The sequence below is a fragment of the Sphaerodactylus townsendi genome, linkage group LG15 (assembly GCF_021028975.2).
Source record: "Sphaerodactylus townsendi isolate TG3544 linkage group LG15, MPM_Stown_v2.3, whole genome shotgun sequence".
Classification (NCBI taxonomy): domain Eukaryota; kingdom Metazoa; phylum Chordata; class Lepidosauria; order Squamata; family Sphaerodactylidae; genus Sphaerodactylus; species Sphaerodactylus townsendi.
Genome location: NC_059439.1, coordinates 7,902,080 through 7,918,778, shown reverse-complemented (window position 1 = coordinate 7,918,778; position 16,699 = coordinate 7,902,080). Strand labels below are relative to the sequence as shown.

The following is a 16,699-nucleotide window of genomic DNA, read 5'->3' as shown; positions in this document are numbered from 1 at the left end:
CTCTAGCGTTTCACCTGCATCTGTGGCTGGCATTTTCAGATGCAGGTGAAATGTCGGGAGGAAATGCTACTGGAACATGGCCATACTACCCGGAAAACCCACAACACCCTACAGAAGGCATGGCTTTGTCCAAGTTCACATCATTTCCCAAGAACTAGCAGTTCTTTGAAAATATCTGGAAGGGAAGCAAACTAGAAAAAGAGTAGAGCTTACCAAGTCAGGAGGTATTTAAGAAAGCAAGAGATTTCATGTAAAGAGAAGACCAAACCATTCGGGTTTCTCTCTGACGATTTGTGTGAACTAGAGAACTCTCTCCTTCCCTCTCTCTCTCTCCCTCTCATCTTGGGCCAAAGGTACCTCTCAAGTTTACAAGCATGTAAAAAAGCACCGCCCCTAAAGTGACTGTGATGTCACATGGGTGGCCAGGATGCTTCCCAGCAGGATCATCTAAACAGGAAGGGAAGTGAGTGGCTCCCAGCGAGTCAGACACATGCTCCAGCATGCCTCTGGTAAGGCGGGCTCCAGAAAATACACACCAGGCAAAGGTCCAAGAGGCAACAGAAACTCTTCCTGGTATGAGAGCCTCCTCTTACGCAAGCCAGATTAGTAAATCTGACCCCCAATCCAGCATTGGGGGGTGGGGGGGGAGATTTTCCCAGATAATTTATGACGACACCATAAGGCTTTCCAGAGCAAGAGATTTTCAGAGGTGGTTTGCCATTGCCTGCCTCCACATCATGACTGTAGTATTCCTTGGAGGTCTTCCATCCAAATACTTGTCGGGATTGGGGTTGGCAGTGCATGACTGGCCCAAGGTCACCCAGCAAGCTTCCATGGCACAGTGGGAACTCGAACCTGGGTTCCCAAGGTCCTTGTCCAGTGGTGGCGAACCTATGGCACTCCAGATGTTTATGAACTAAATTCCCATCAGCCCCTGCCAACATGGCCAATTGGTCCTAGTCCAACACCTTTACTACCACACCATGTTGGCTCTCTATTGTGGCAACATAATACTGAAACAACTGAGTCTTGTTCCATGCCCTTTGGCGGCTTTTTGTCCCATTTTTCTCCTCATTGTCATAGTTCTATTCCCCATTTGACTGCTGTACACTACTTCCTCCTCTTTGGGTTCTGCATTCCTCAGAGTTCTTACATACAGAACCAAATTCCAAGATGTCCGTCCAACTTAAGATCACAGACATGAGGAGAGGATTAGTATTTCTTCAGTGCAACATAAACTTCCATGGAACTGGAAGAAAAGCAGGAACTAAGAAACAGGCCTTGGGGTTCAATGGCAGCTGAACTAGATTTGTATGGTGATGCCTCATGTGAAACCGACATCTCATTGCAAGGCAGGAGTTTTCTTCAGGGGTCCCCAACCATTTTGAGCCTGTGATCACCCTGGAAGTTCTGACACAGGGTGGTAATCACAATCATAAAATGGCTGCTGTGGGAAACAGAGTAAACCACAAAATGGCCACTGCAGCAGGCAGGGACACACATACACACAGAGGAAGCCCAAATGCAGGGGGGCAAGGACAGTAATTTTTTTTAATGCTCTGGAAAAGAGAGGGAATAAAGCAAACATTATGGTAGAATGCAGAACCCAAAGAGGAGGAAGTAGTGTACAGCAGATGAAACAATGGTTGATTCTCCACAGGCAATATGGGTTCATGTAACCCGTTTCAGTTGCCTGTGCCGTCGTTTGCACGGTGGGTGCTGGGGTCAGCTGAAATTGCTGGGGTCCCGGAGGCGGCACAGTTCGCACAGGAAATACTGTGTTTCTGTGTGAGCCACACAGCTGAGAATCTCCAAGAATTCACCCTCCCAAGAATCCACGCTACCCACCTACCGGAATGGCAGCTACCTAATAGAGAATCCATTCCAATGGCTGCCGCCTGTGGAATCCACCATAATGGTGGATGGAAGGGGGTGGAGATTGCACAGGCAAGCAGGAAGCATTTGAAACCCGGGTTAAAGGGGAAAAGTTGCTAGTTTAGGTTCTGGCAGATATAACAGGTTAGAAGAGTCTGGGGAAGGGGCGAGTTCTGTGGGAACTCCCCCCCCCCCACCCATCACACTTTTAAAAAGGGCCTCAACGCATTACATTTGGCCCGTGCAAAATCAGCCAATATTATTTTAATCTGCATAACCACTCAGGTGCCCAATACGAATTGCAGGCCCTGCTGGGCAATAGCCCCACCAGGAGACAAACACTTGGTAAGGGAGGACAGGTGTTGGGGTCACCAAGTTGGGGACCTCTGGTTTACTTCATGCAAGTAATGCATAGACTCCAGCTTTCAAAAGCAAAAAGGTATCAGGACCAGAAGACTGAGAAGGACAGCAATGAAGCATCTAGAAAAGATTCTTAAGGTCAAGATTCTTAAGGTCATTAACTTAAGGTCAAGTTAATTCATGCTATAATATTCCCTGTCCATACAAGCAATTTACATTGTTTCCAGCCTACTAATGAAATGTTTCCTCCGTGGAGTTTTGCGCAGTTTTTTTCCGATTTCGAAAACGTTTCCAAGCATCTTTTTGAAAAAATATTTTTTTACTGTGACATATATTGCTGAAATGTTTCCAAGCACTTCATAGTGCAAGCATACTGTCAGGGTTCTTCACATTTAGCTTAGCACTGCTCATTAGTTAGCCTCAAGCATACCCTTTTCTCCAGCCTCAGCCGTCCCTACAGGCAACACGTGGAAAATAATGGACTGCCTTTGACTACCCGTAAAAGGAATATCAAAGGGCAACAGGATAGAATCATTCTAAATACATACCTAGCTTACATAAGCACGGCACAAGAAAGAAAACATGCTTTTCAGGACCCAAAAGTGGGCTGTGATTTTCTTGCCAGTAGCATGCAAGCCCAGGAATGGCAAGGAGGAACAGGGAAAGCTGGGTGGGAGAAGGTGAACACGGGCGGCCCAGTAGCAGATCTGGGTCTCTACACTCCTTGCAAGATGGCCATAAAACACAACCTGTTGTTCAGCCAATGCAATACTTTTGAAAAGTTAAGCACGAAAAACAAAACAAGCTTGTTCAGCTTCAACAAATGCAATATTCCTGATTTATACACTGGGAAGGGAGAAAGTACCATGGAGTAAAACTGTAAGAGGTTTTAGAAATAAGCCTCTCCCGAAACTCAATTCAAGAAACTCCAGTTGATGCAGAACGCTGCAGCTTGATTCTTACTGGGAGCCAGGCAGAACTTGCACATTACTCCCGTACTCCACTGGCTGCCCAAAAGTTATCGGGCTGAATTCTAGAAGCCTTGATCCTCCCCACCTACGTCCTGTAGAGACAACTTGGCTCACCTGAGCAATGCATTCTGAGAGTGACATCCCGCAGATGGACATGATCAACAACCGCTCATACACGTGCTTTCTCTGTAGTGTGACCCAAAACCTGATGAACTGCCTGACTGAGGTCAGGAAGGCTCCCACGAGTTTTACAAATTATGTACAACAGAATTGGTCATTTTCGCAGAGAAAACAATGGGTACATCTCAACAGATTGGTCCAGAAAAATGTATTCTTATTTTTCCTGAAGAAATCCCATGATCTGCATCAGAGTCCGAATCGAATCAAATACCTTTAATGGCATATACCATATATACTCGTGTATAAGTTAATTTTTTCAGTACATTTTTTTGTGCTGAAAAAGCCCCCCTCGACTTATACACGAGTCAGGTGTATTTAAAAAATATTTTAGGGTTTTTACTTTGTCGGCCGCTAGGGGACGCAATTCTTAAGCTAGTGGCACCAAAATTTCAGGGTATCATCAGGTGACGCTCCTGATGATACCGGCCAAGTTTGGTAAAGTTTGGTTCAGGGGGTCCAAACTTATGGACCCCCAAAGGGGGTGCCCCATCCCCCATTGTTTCCAATGGAACCTAATAGTAGATGGGGCTACATTTTAAAGGTCCATAACTTTGGACCCCTTGAACCAAATGTCACTAAACCTGGATGGTATCATCAGAATAATCTCTTGCTGATACCAGCCATGTTTGGTTCAAGGGGTCCAAAGTTATGGATCCTCAAAGGGGGTGCCCCATCCCCCATTGTTTCCAATGGGAGCTAATAGGGAGGGTGAGGGTGAGGGGTGGCATGCCACCCCTCCCTTGCATGCCACCCCTCCCCTCCCTTGCATGCCACCCCTTACTCACTCCCCTGCCTCCCCTCCCTTGCATGCCACCCCTTATTCCCTTCCCTCCCTTCCCTCCCCTTCCCTTGCATGCCATCCCTCACCCTTCCTCTGCTAGGGTGGGTGGGCCATGTCCAAATGCTGGGCCCCCTCCCCCTCCCTTGCATGCCACCCCTTACTCCCTTCCCTCCCTCCCCTTCCCTTGCATGCCACCCCTCACCCTCCCTCCCATTTTGAGAGTCCATAACTTTGGACCCCTTGAACCAAACTTCACTAAACCTGGGTGGTATCATCAGGATAATCTCTTGCTGATACCAGCCATGTTTGGTGATGTTTGGTTCAGGGGGTCCAAAGTTATGGATCCCTAAAGTGGGCTACCCTTTTGAGGGTCCTTAACTTTGGACCCCCAGAACCAAACTTCACCAAACCTGGGTAGTATCATCAGAAGGGTCTTGTAGGGATGAGCTGCTGACCCAGCAGCACCGTAAGTAGAGCGCTGGAACACCGGCGCTCCTACGGTCTTCTGGTCGCACCGCTCCCCCACCCCTCACCCCCCGATGAGTCACGGGTCATGAACTGCCTGGCTCACAACCACCGGGTGTCCCAGACAAAGGGACAATGGTCTTGCCCCCAGGTGAGGATTAGGCCCAGACGCTGATGCTCCTCTCCGCACGTAGCAGCCAGGTGAGATCATGCATCACATGATGATCTCTCAGTCTCCCGCTCTCCCGGATTTCCCCCCGATCCGCCCTTCTACACGCCCCCGCTATAATCATAATAAAAGGTGCCAGGAACCAGCACGCGGCAGAGTCGCTAGGAACACAGACACCCGCGCTCCCGCTGCTGGCGCTCTCCACCAGATGAAACCTCCGCGTCTCGCCTCTTCCTTAGCGACGACCCTGCGGGGATGACTACAGGGTCTCCTAAAGATACTCTGAAATGTTGGTACTGCTAACATAAACATTCCTCCCCTGACAGGTTGTGTGAATATTCCTTCTAAAATGACACCTGCCATGTGCAATTGTAAAAATATGTACACTAAAATAATGAACTATTCTTTTAAAAAGCAGTGTAGTTTTGAGTCACAGTGAACGGGCATGTTCATTCCAGTTTTTATTGTATGATCCATTGTTTAAAACCCTTCCTTACAAAAAAGCTAAGGTTTCTGTACTTTAAAGTTATTGTTGAGACCATATTGTTCTTGTTGACCCTCTTTTCCACTTACAGAGCTAGTTTACTGTTTCTCTTTGAAATATTCAAAAATATTTAACCTACTGATGCTTCAATTAATGTAATTTTATTGGTGTCTATTTTTCTTTTTGAAATTTACCAGTAGCTGCTACATTTCCCACCCTCGACTTATACGCGAGTGAATAAGTTTTCCCAGTTTTTTGTGGTAAAATTAGGTGTCTCGACTTATATGTGGGTCGACTTATACAAGAGTATATATGGTAAATAATTCAACATCAACATCAACACCACAAGGTAACAACAGCATTTACAACTTTGGGCGAGTTAAAATAACGGAATAAAAGAATTTAGCCACGGCTTCCAACAACTCGTAGATGTGGCTATTTAAAAGCTATATAACCTTCTGGTTATCTGTAATACCTTCGTTCCCTTGCAAGAAAGGAATTATGTGGTTCTTCCTCTCTATCTCATAGAAGGGACAATGTAACAGCATATGAGATACTGTTTCCACAGAGCCCATACACCTTAGCTAGGTGTAATGCCCTGCCTTCTTCCCTTAGTCTTGGACGCCACCTTGGAATTCCATATAAAGACAGGATCTGCATCATTTAACATGTCATGCTTAACACCTGGAGCTGTAGTCGGACCAAAGCACACTTCACATTTCTATAATTCCCAGTCCTATTACATGGCTTATTAGAGATATCATCCTGTTGATCACAACCATTTACACTGGGTAACTTGTCTCCAGTTACAGTAAGAAAGGTGGGCTATAAATAAATTAAACAAGCCAAATAAAACGAGTGTTCCATGTCCACAAGTCTGAGCACCCCTGACCCAGGCCGGTCATTTGTGAGGTGAAATCTCCATGGTCAATTCCCTGGCTTACACCAGTTTCTCAGCCACACTGTTAAGAGCTTTGTTGTCTTAGTTTTTGATTCTCCAACCCAGCACATCCAACACCTTCTACATCCACTTCACACCACCAAAGGGTCATATTACATCAAACCGGTTCACTTTTCAGGTAACACAGGCACCGCCCCACAACACTAAAGCCATCACCGGCTTGAACTAGAATAACGTCTTTGCTGCGGAATCCTGCAAACAGAGAAATAGATGTTGCCTCGGTTCATTAACTCCCCAGAAACACTGCCAGTTACATCTAATCACCGTCATTACCGTAAGAACAAGATGCTCTTCTCTTCCTACTCAATCTTTATTAGGTCGATAATTACTTTTCTAATGAGGGCGGCCTTATGTGGGAGCCTCATGTGCCCTACATGGAGCCCAAAAGGAAACACACGCTTCTACCATGCAACTTGCTGTGGCTGGCAGCGCAGGCAACTAACACAGAACTACATTCATGTCACGGCACTACAGCAGAGGCTGTCCTCGCCTTTAAGGTCATTCAATGCTCCAAGAGCAAGACACAGAGGCGGCTGCCACAGCGCGGCCCTGCCTGAAGCACAGGCAAGACACAGGTGTTATTAGGTAGCAAGTATGACAACAAGCACGTTCCATTGTGAGGTTTGTGCTCAGCTGCCAAGGCAAGAATTTCTTGAACTCCTGACACCAAACTGATATTTAGATATTTATTTAGAAAATGCCTCTCCAGAGACCTGCTTGAACCAGCTCGCAAGGTAGAAAAACAACACAACAAACCTGTAATTTTTATTATTGTATTGACAGCTTCATTAAGTGGTATTCTGAAAGCCCTGACTAAGTTGAGATCCTCTTCAAAATCTCTGCAGTCTGCACCCCTCCCTGCCGAGGAGAGATGGATAGAGACCAGACACATGACCTTTCAAGTGGTGGCACCAAGCCTGTAGAACAACCTCCCCCTTAAGCCTTGCCTGGCATGTACCCTACTTTCTCCTAGGAGCCAGGGCAAAACACCCCTTTTCACCCAGGCTTTTAAATAAGTAACATTTCAGTAACATTAAATAAGTAAACATTTAAATAAGTAACATTTCAGACTGGATCTCAGCTTCATGTACTGTTCTTCCCCACATACACCTATAACCTACTTTACCTTGCTCTTGAGGTGGATTATAATAGTAAGGTCCAATAATGCATCCAAGTGTAAAAACAAAGCTGCAGGCAGAATCTTAGCACATATTGCCCACTCTATGGAAAAAAACTTAAACTGGGCATTAATCTGTTAGAACACTGGACAGTCAGTGATACAGACACAGTGTATAAGACAGACAGCAACCAACAGCAGCTTTCCAGCCTGCTCCTCGTCCTGAGGTCAAGAAGTTAATCTACAGCTGCTTTATGATATCTAGCCTCTTATGAAGAGTTTGGATTATCCCCCCTTCTCTCCTGCAAAAGACTCAAAGGGGCTGACAATCTCCTTTCCCTTCTCTCCCCCCTCCCAAACAAACACCCTGTGAGGTGGGTGAGGCTGAGAGGGCTCCAAAGAGCTGTGTGTAGCCCAATGTCACCCAGCAGGTGTGTGTTGGAGTGCACAAGCTAATCTAGTTCCCCAGATAAGCCTCCACAGCTCAAGTGGCAGAGCAGGGAATCAAACCCGGTTCTCCAGATTAGAGCGCATCTGCTCTTAACCACTATGCCACTTGCTGCTCCGGAAAATTAAAAAAATTATATCCTCCCCATCTAAATTCTGAAATGCTATTATCAACTCTAGCACATTGTGGTAGACCTGACAATCCTCCCAGGACTGTACCCCTTCAGAAGACAAGTTTGTGGATGGGGGTCATGTTGGACCGTGCCCCCATGGAAAAACTCATGCTTGTGCAAAGTTAATTTTTGAGAGAATGGTTCTGGCTTAGCTTCAGTGATATGCTAGCTTTCAATATGAAGGGATTTTTTGACATGGGAGAAGACTCAAACAAGCAACCTCTGCCTCCCTGTCTTAGTAGAACTATGGAGCATGCTTAAAAGAAAAATCAAAACCAGAATTTAAAGCACGTTAACAGTTATTAAATTGTAATATTTTTGCTCTGAGTCCTACATACCAGCAACAGATTTAGTATTTAAATGAACCCAGCAGCCCTTATGATGCGCATAAAATAACTAACACTACACTTAAAGAATGCTAATCAAATGCATGCAGCTGCTGATGATTCTATTTGCCTCATTAATTCTGTGGTTAACATAATTACAATGCAATCCTAAAGAGAAGCACTCTATTCTCATTCATTTCAGTGGGCTTAGACTGAAGTAGTTCTGCACAGGATTGTACACTTAGTGACTCATACTGATAAAGGCAAACACATGCCTTCAGGTTTCTCAGAGAAGGAGTGTTATTTATTCAAAATATTTGTATCCTTTTCTGCCCAGGTGGGGCCATCAAAGCAGTAAAAAAGTTAAAGAAATTAAAAATCAACTTAAAAAACCGTGTCCATTTCTTGGGCTGCCATCCATCTTGCCTCAGATGACTAGGCTTCCTGAAAATGACCATAACAGTCAAATAAGTTCATATGGGAGTAGGTGGCCACTAAGGAATATGCGACACAAACCATTTGGGAATTTAAATGTCAATACCCCAGAACTGTGAATTGGACCTGGAAACAAGCTGGAATCCAGTGTAGGTGGGAAGACAGGATTGATATGGTTCCTATGACCCACTCATGCCGGCATTCTGCACTGAATGTAGTTTCAGGACAATCTTCAAGGGCAGCCCCATGTACAAAACCATGCAGTAGTCTAATTTAGATGTTACCAGGGCAGACATCACAGCCACAAGATCTTTTTTACTTAGGAAAGACTGCAATTGGTTCTTCAGCCAGAGCTGGAGGAAGGTGTTTCTGCCCACCCCTGCCACCTGTTTAACCAACAGGAAGCCTGGATCAAGCAGCATCCGTGAGGAAGAGTGCAACCCCATGTAGAAGACAGCTCAATTGCTGGATCAGTCTTTCCACCCACCTTAGCACCTTTGTCTTTCCTGGATTAAGCGTCAGTTTATTGGTCTTTATCCATCCCAAAACTGCCTTCAGGCACCAGTTCAAAGATTCCACAGCCTCCCCACAATCTGCCAGAAGCATGAGATAAAGCTGAGAGTTATCTACATATTGTGGACAACACTGTCCAGATTGCTGGATGACCCCACTTATTGGTTTCATGCAAATTCTATTAGAAATGCTAGACAATCTAAACTGTCCTAGTTTTAAAAAAAATGCAAACAGGATAGGCGATATCACCCAATATTAACCTAGTAAACCACATATTCCAGAAAAAAGGAAACACAAATGTAATGTATGTGGCAACCTTGAAATTCTCTTGCCACCCTCTGAATACAGCTGTGAAACAAAAGAATATAATTTTATTTTAATTGGCTTGTAGCCCACCTTTCTTAATAAAACCCAAGGAGATTACACGTTGTAAATCCATGCAGTCGACAGGGTAACAGCCTGATCCGGGAGGGAGAAGCACGATCAGGAAGCACAGCGAGTCCATGCCAATGTGCTTGCCAGTGTAAGTAGCACCTACGCTGGTGGGGAGGGCAAACAGGATGGCGGCAGGGCACTGCAGAGCTGTGTGGTGCTTGACTCGAAAGAGGCTGCCTGCCTCAGAGCTGTGCCAACCTAAAGGTGAATGCTGGCACGGTTGGGTGTGGGTTAGGGGCATTCCTGGGGGGTGGGGAAGTTGACCTTAGTTGGCTTCCATGGGGCTTTTGGCCAGGGAAGGCCCCTGGTACAGGAATCCAACAAGTTTATTTGGGACTATGGTAGATTCTCTGGCAGCTGGATTGGGCTGGAGTCACCCAATAATTGGACCAGGATCACAGCAGCATCATGTCCGAACTAATTCCTGTTGCACCAAAAAACAAAACAATAAAAAATATTTATGGACTGTTCTGCAGAAGCAAAACTCAAATCTGGATCTTCAGATAGACACCTTCTAGTCACAGGTATGAGCGCTGATTGCAAACAGGGCATGCATAAAAACACAAAACCTTTCTGTACATGAATGAAGTCAAGAGAGAACCTCCACGTGCCATGTTCACCAAATCACTACCCAGTTGCCCCACAGAAAGATACCAGAGTAACAGACATTTGAGAATTCTGCCTACTAATATAAGATGGAGTCACAACCTCAACAAGAACTCCACCTTGACAGATTTTTTATACTGTTCAGGTATTCTGGGCTGTTGAATTATCTCAGAAATCAATACTGTCTTCAGCATTTGAATAGACCTTTCAGCATCCAAAGTGCTTCAAAACACATTCGCTTGCTGTAATTCTTGAAGCAAGTTCAGCAGGCCAGTATTGGAGTAAGTGGGAGCTGAGATAATGGGTCATCCTTACGGCTGCTTAGCCTCTAACAGTTGCAAGATATGAACTGGGGGAAAGGGTACAGTTTGGATTACAGCTCCTTCTCTTAGCCACTGTATTACACCATCTTTTAATCACTTCGGGGATTCTGGAAAGGGCTGAACTGGATAATGTAACAGATGCAAATTAACAGGGATCCCTTTCAGCATGTTTGAATTATATTTAACAAAGCTTTGAAAAGTGACATCGAAGTAATTTTATGAACTGTATAAATATATCCAATTTCCTCCAACACTGAGAAGTAGCTGAACTGAAATATTTTATTAGGCATTAGAGGGGGGCGGGTGTTAATAAAATGCACTTCCTAAAAAACTGCCATCTGGTCCCACTTTATTTTATTGATGACATATTTTAGAACCACGACATAGACCTGTAGAAGATGGTACATCAAGATTTCATTTCACTCGACTGCACTGATCGAGTCCATCTGGAAACTACTTAGAAGTACTTTTTGGAAATAAAAATATCATATCAGAAGCCTAGAAGAAGAATTTGGATTTATACCCCCGTTTCTCTCCTGCAAGGAGACTCAAAGGGGCTTACAATCTCCTTTCCCCCACCCCTCACAACAAACACCCTGTGAGGTGGGTGGGGCTGAGAGAGCTCCGAAGAACTGTGACTAGCCCAAGGTCACCCAGCTGGCATGTGTCGGAGTGCACAAACTAATCTGGTTCACCAGATAAGCCTCCACAGCTCAAGTGGCAGAGCGGGGAATCAAACCCGGTTCTCCAGATTAGAGTGCTCCTGCTCGTAACCGCTACACCACACTGGCTAGAGCACCCAACTGCCAAGTATGCCATTAAATCAACAGTGGTGGAAAGGCCTCAAGTTGCAGCTAATTTTTGGCAACCCCATAGTTTACATTCAGAAATGGTTTGCCATTCCTTGCCTCTGTGTCTCAGCCCTGGACTTCCTTGGTGGTCTCCTATCTAAATACTAACTAGGCAACCCGGCTTAGCTTCTGAGATCTGCCAAGATCAGGCTAATTTTGGCAATCCAGGTCAAGGTCTTCAATCAATACCTGCACCATAGCTTGAAGATCTGACACCTCTACTGACACCTGAGTTTTGACTAATGTGCGTGCATGTTACCTTGCCCCAAGCACCTATCAGCTGTCCACAACAGGAGAATACAGCTAGGCTTGAGGGGCAATAATCAACAGATTTAAGCCTGACAGAAAATAAAGAGTGCAAAAGAGTACAAGACAGGGAACGTTTTAACTTTTCTGGATACTCTGCACAGTCAACCCCAGAAACATCTATTCTGGTGGACATGAGGACAGTAAAACAGCAAAGTGGTTATCCAAAATTTGACTGTCAATTATTTTTCTGTCCTTCCTTGTCTGGTTCCTGCGCGACTGAGGTAGGAGTCAGAAAACACAGCCACACAGGTAAGTAACCTTTCACATCCAGCATGATGCCAATTTTATGGCGTCAATTTTATGCACAAGTTTTGCTTTACATGCAGAGGAACTACCGTATATACTCGTCGACCCGCATATAAGTCGAGGCACCTGATTTTACCACAAAAAACTGGGAAAACTTATAAGTCATATAAAGCATATAAGTCGAGGGTGGGAAATGCAGCAGTTGCTGGTAAATTTCAAAAATGAAATAGATACCAATAAAATTACATTAATTGAGACATCAGTAGGTTAAATGTTTTTGAATTGTTATTTCAAAGAAAAACAGTAAACTAGCTCTGTAAGTGGAAAAGAGGGTCAACAAAAACAATATGGTCTTAACAATAACTTTAAAAGTACAAAAACCTTAGCTCAATCAGCAACCAAGCTAAAACACAAGAGTTAAAATCCTTCAAAACTGGATTTTTGATCAGGGGAGGAATGTTTGTGTTAGCAATACCAACATTTCAGAGTACCTTTAGGAGACCCTCCTAATGGTACCAGCCAGGTTTGGTGAAGTTTGGTTCAGGGGGTCCAAAGTTATGGACCCTCAAAATGTAGCCCCATCTACTATTACCTCCCATTGGAAACAATGGGGGATGGGAGCACCCACTTTGGGGATCCATAACTTTGGACCCTTTAAACCAAACATCACAAAACCTGGCTGGTATCAGCAAGATATTATCCTGATGATACCACCCAGGTTTAGTGAACTTTGGTTCAAGGGTCCAAAGTTATAGACCCTCAAAATGTAGCCCCATCTACTATTAGCTCCCATTGGAAACAATGGGGGATGGGGCACCCCCTTTGGGGGTCCATAAGTTTGGCCCCCCTGAACCAAACTTTACCAAACTTGGCTGGTATCATCAGGAGAGTCTCTTGAAAAATCCCTGAAATTTTGGTGCCACTAGCCTAAAAATGCGCCCCCTAGCGGCCGACAAAGTAAAAACCCTAAAATATTTTTTAAAATACACCTGACTCGCGTATAAGTCGAGGGGGGCTTTTTCAGCAACTCGACTTATATGCGAGTATATACGGTACTCAAAAGTAGCTCACATAAGGTAATATTTAAAGGAACTCAGTGCAAAGATGGATTTGGCACAGCCTTTGCAAGAACAAACCTCAAAGCATGTCCCTCCTCCAGCTACAGAAGACTGCTGAAAGAAACATTCCTACACACACCCCACCCCACTGATTTATTTATTTATTTATTTATTTATTTATTTATTTATTTATTTATTTATTTATTTATTTATTTATTTATTTTTCAGTCTTATAGACCGCCCAACCCCCGAAGGGCTCTGGGCGGTGAACAACATAAAATAACAGGTACACAATAGACTATAAATAATTTAAGTTAAAAAATGCAGCAATTAATAAACAACAGACAGCAATGCCCGTAACAATTCCTACTAAACTCTCCCAGAAGGAGAGAGTTGCACTTGTTACTGCATCACATGACAAATCCAGGTGCAACATCATCTCAAAATTTCTCTCTGGTGCCTAATGTTTTTAGCAGTGATTTTAACACAGTGTCTCTCTGCGAGAAGCACAAAACTTAAATATTATTTCATCTCTGAGTATGTTTCGTTGTGTGGCATAAAGCACCGAGTGCTTGCAGTTCTTGCCATCACTCATTCATATGTTAACTGTTACACCATTAAAAGGTGGTTGATGATTTCATTTCTTAACCAGTTGCTTTCTATACTGGCTCCAATATTCTATGGAACTGAGTTTTAAAAACAGTAACGGAATTATCAGAAATAGCGGAGAAATTGGGTCAGGATTTATTGCAACCCGCCCTGAGACTGTGGTAAAGGAAAGGTAATAAATGGAAATGGAAACAGAGTTGTGAGGATGACAACCAGGGCTATTCCTTTATTTATATGAAATACTTTTGTAAAACAACAACAACAATGAGAAACTAGGCTTAAATTTTGTGGTAGCAAGAAACAGAAAATATGGTAACTAATACATGAAACTCTGAAGACTGAAAAATGAGTCTGGCTGATAAAGAAAAATTGTCCAAGTCTGTAGTATCACGGAAGCATCACTGTCCAAGGTTACCATATGAAAAGAAGGCAAATTTGGATGTGAAACAAAGAGGAAAAAGGATCAATTTTACACAGACATTCCAACCATCCTGTTAAATATTTTATACTTATTCCCTTCCCTACCTTCAATAGTCCCTCTAAGCTAGGGCTGGCCAATTTATGGTGCTCCAGATGTTCATGAATTACAATCCCCATCAGCCCCTTCCGGCATGGTCAATTGGCCATGCCAGCAGGGGCTGGTGGGAATTGTAGTCCATGAACATCTGGAGCACCATAGGTTGGCCACCCCTGCTCTAAGCATTCCGTAGTGCTGCACAGAACTGAGCTGCCCAGGACAGCAGCCTCTCATCTACATGGCACCAGCACGATGGCCATGCACCATACAAGGAACGTTGCCTACATTTCTTCATTCATGTGCTGTTCTTTTCCACAATGGAGAAGGGAAAGGAGTTTGGAAGAAGAAGAGTTGGATTTATATCCCCCCCCCCCTCCTCTCCTGCAAGGAGACTCAAAGGGGCTTACAAACTCCTTTCCCTTCCCCCCTCACAACAAACACCCTGTGAGGTAGGTGGGGCTGAGAGGGCTCCAAAGAACTGTGACTAGCCCAAGGTCACCCAGCTGGTGTGTATTGGAGTGCACAGGCTAATCTGAATTCCTCAGATAAGCCTCCACAGCTCAAGTGACAGAGCAGGGAATCAAACCCAATTCCTCCAGATTAAGAGTACACCTGCTCTTAACCACTACGCCACTGCTGCTCCTCTTTGAGTCTCCTTACAGGAGAGAAAGGGGGGATATAAATCCTTACCAAGGCCCCACAACTCCCAGATGCAATATTTTCCCTTGTTTAGGAACAAGTGATCACCATGGGCAGGAAAACAGCTACGTATTTAAACAGACAAGACTTAAACACTTTGTAAGTTAGGACTGTGACAGTAACAGTTACATGGTACTGTTCAAGCGCACGATGTTTTGCAAAGCCAATTATGTCCATTGGGCATACAAGGAAACAGAGGCTGAGAAACAACCTTCTCCAAAGCCTTCTGACAAGCTCCAAGCTGGACTGAAACCAAATCAACAGCTCTACCCATCAAGCCACCTGGGATTCCACACGGAAGACTGTCTTCCCAGGAACCACTGATTTCAGTAGAGCAGAGTTTCCCAAGGAAAGGAAGAATTATAAGAACAGATATGAAGTGAAACAAGCCAGACTGCTGTCCTGACATGTCCTTTTTCACTACCAAGACTTCTGCTTGACCAGTCCATTCACATACTCCACCCCCAAGCAGGAGCTGTGCTCCTGAGTTTCAAGAAAGGCATGTTTATTGAGCAAACACTATGATCAGACAAGTAAGAACTTAAAGAAACACAGCCTCCACCCGCAGAGAGGAGCTGGGGCTGCCTTAGAGCAACTCATGTAAGACCAAAGCCCACCTTTGACGCATAGCACACACATGAAGCCTTTCCAGCATGTACGAACCTGCTCCACTCTACCAACCACCACCACTACCCCATTTACATTCACCCTCAGTTCGGCACCAAGCCAGGCCAGCCCACCACGTACTTCACTCATTCATCTTGTTCCCAAGCTCACGTACACAAAGAATCCTGGATGCCATCACGCACCCTTTCCCTGGAGAACACCCGACTGCCATTTTCAAAGCAGTCTAGCTGGAAAATGACACTGACCCTTCTATCTTAAAACTATGACATTGGCACAAATTGCTTTTTAAGGGCACTCAGACTGAGATCCATCAACAGCCAGCAGCCGTGATGACTAGAGGCACTTGCAAAAACGTAACAACCCTCCCCTGGCCCCATAGCCTGCAAGAACATTAATAAACCCGCTCCTGGCCCCATAGCTAGGTCAGCCCTCCCCTCTCTTCATACTTGACCCAGTTCTCTCCTCCCCCTTTGTGGCTCCCCTTTTCCCACAGCCCACTAGGTCTGCCCACTCCCTTGACCCCTCACGTCCATAGGAACGCAGGTCAGAGGTCAAACCGACGACTCCTCCCACAAAGCACTGTTTTATACTGAGCCAGAAGGTCCTATAGGGCTGTGAAGCCCGGACCCCTCGTCGCTCACCCGCAGCCTTTCCTCCTCTCCGGGGCCTCCAACCCGGAAACAACCGCGCGCCCTCCCGGCGGCCACACAAAATGGCGGCCAGGCGCGCCCCCTTGATCAACGCGCATGCGTAAGGCGGCCACGCCCCCTACTACACGGCGTGAGAAGTTAGAGTAGCCATCTAAAGAAGGTCAGGCAGAAGCGAGAGACGTCGGCCATTTTGAAAGGGGTCTAGGCCAATAGGGAGCATGGAAGTGGAGGCCATATCGGAAAGGGCTTAGAGAGCCTTCCGTGCCAACTCTTTACGGGCCCCATCTGAAGTCATTCCCTGATTACTACGAGCATAAACGCGGCCTTCTTACGTCATCAGAACGGCACCAACCAGCAAAAGTGCCTACTAAAAACGTCACTAAGGGCCAGTTTAGTCGACCGGCAACGGCCGACTTTGCAATGATCCCTGGGAATTGTAGTTTATAGACAGTAAAGTGAAAACCTGCTGTTGTTTTATTCATCACTTGGAATTGGGAGGTGTTTTCGGAAGA

At 45.1% G+C, this 16,699-nt stretch overlaps 1 protein-coding gene across 2 annotated transcripts in view; it reads right to left on the bottom strand.

Moving 5' to 3' along the window:
- The window catches only part of WIPF2 (WAS/WASL interacting protein family member 2), a 48,325-nt gene extending 32,062 nt beyond the window's left edge, over positions 1-16,263 (bottom strand). Inside the window, exon 1 of one of the 2 annotated variants that reach the window (XM_048517260.1) lies at positions 16,179-16,263. The gene's annotated coding sequence lies outside the window, so the exon portion shown is untranslated. The remainder of the gene's footprint in view (positions 1-16,178) is intronic. The other variant, XM_048517261.1, reaches the window with a different exon arrangement.
- Positions 16,264-16,699: the final 436 nt, after the last annotated feature.